The sequence below is a fragment of the Nestor notabilis genome, unplaced genomic scaffold (genome assembly GCF_000696875.1).
Source record: "Nestor notabilis isolate BGI_N333 unplaced genomic scaffold, ASM69687v1 scaffold14187, whole genome shotgun sequence".
Classification (NCBI taxonomy): domain Eukaryota; kingdom Metazoa; phylum Chordata; class Aves; order Psittaciformes; family Psittacidae; genus Nestor; species Nestor notabilis.
Genome location: NW_009938043.1, coordinates 153,645 through 154,536, shown reverse-complemented (window position 1 = coordinate 154,536; position 892 = coordinate 153,645).

Here is an 892-nt window from a genome sequence, read left to right as displayed (position 1 = left end):
GAGTGGGGGGGGGGGGGGGGGGGGGGGAGAAGGACTCCAAACTTCCAATCAAGCCCTGCCAGCTCTTTTCCATTCGAGAGGAGCGAGGCTTGCCTTGTTGAAGGCAGAGCGTGAGTGAGAATGGGCGGCACGCCAGGAGCCATTGGAGAGGCAGGTGAGACTTTCTGAAGTAAGAAATACCCATTCCACTCTAAACTCAAGTGTGATAAATAAGGATGCTGCTCAGTGCTAATAAGGCAGGCAGCAAGCTGGAGAGCACAGCTGGGGTTACAGCTACCACAGGGGCCCTGCACTTGGGTTCGGACGTGGCTCTTGCTGTGTGCAGGGAAATGAGCTCCAGGCAGGTGCTGCCCTACTTCCCGAGGATGCGCATCGGTCAGCAATGGATCTGCTTGATGTGGCTGTTTCTTCTTGCTGTGTTTGAGCCCTAGGGTGGGAGCGATGAGGGTTGTGGAGGTCAGGAAGCACACAGAGGGATGGTGCTGCATTCAAGGCTGGCATGATGTGAAAGCTGCAGTGATGGACTGCAGCGTCTGGGCTTTCCACTTAGGGATGGGGAAAGCTGGCATAGCACCTGCTTTTAGGATGAATTTCTCTACCCACAGGCCTTAATCAGGAGAACCACTCTCCTTTTTTCCTTTCTCTTTGCTTTAATTCCCCTGCTTCTCTAAAGTGCTGGCACACAGAAAAATAGATGCAAATTAACCCATAAATCCAGGTTGGAAGATGTCACCAAAGGGACAAGTATCGCATAGTAATTAAAGAGCATGAAATTGTCCACTAGATGTTTGTTAGTGTGCTCTAAATAGCCAAATGCTGTTTCTTAAATATTCAGTAATTACTGTAACTGGGCAGTTTGGCTTGGAATTTAATAAGACCTTACTGGAGAGTC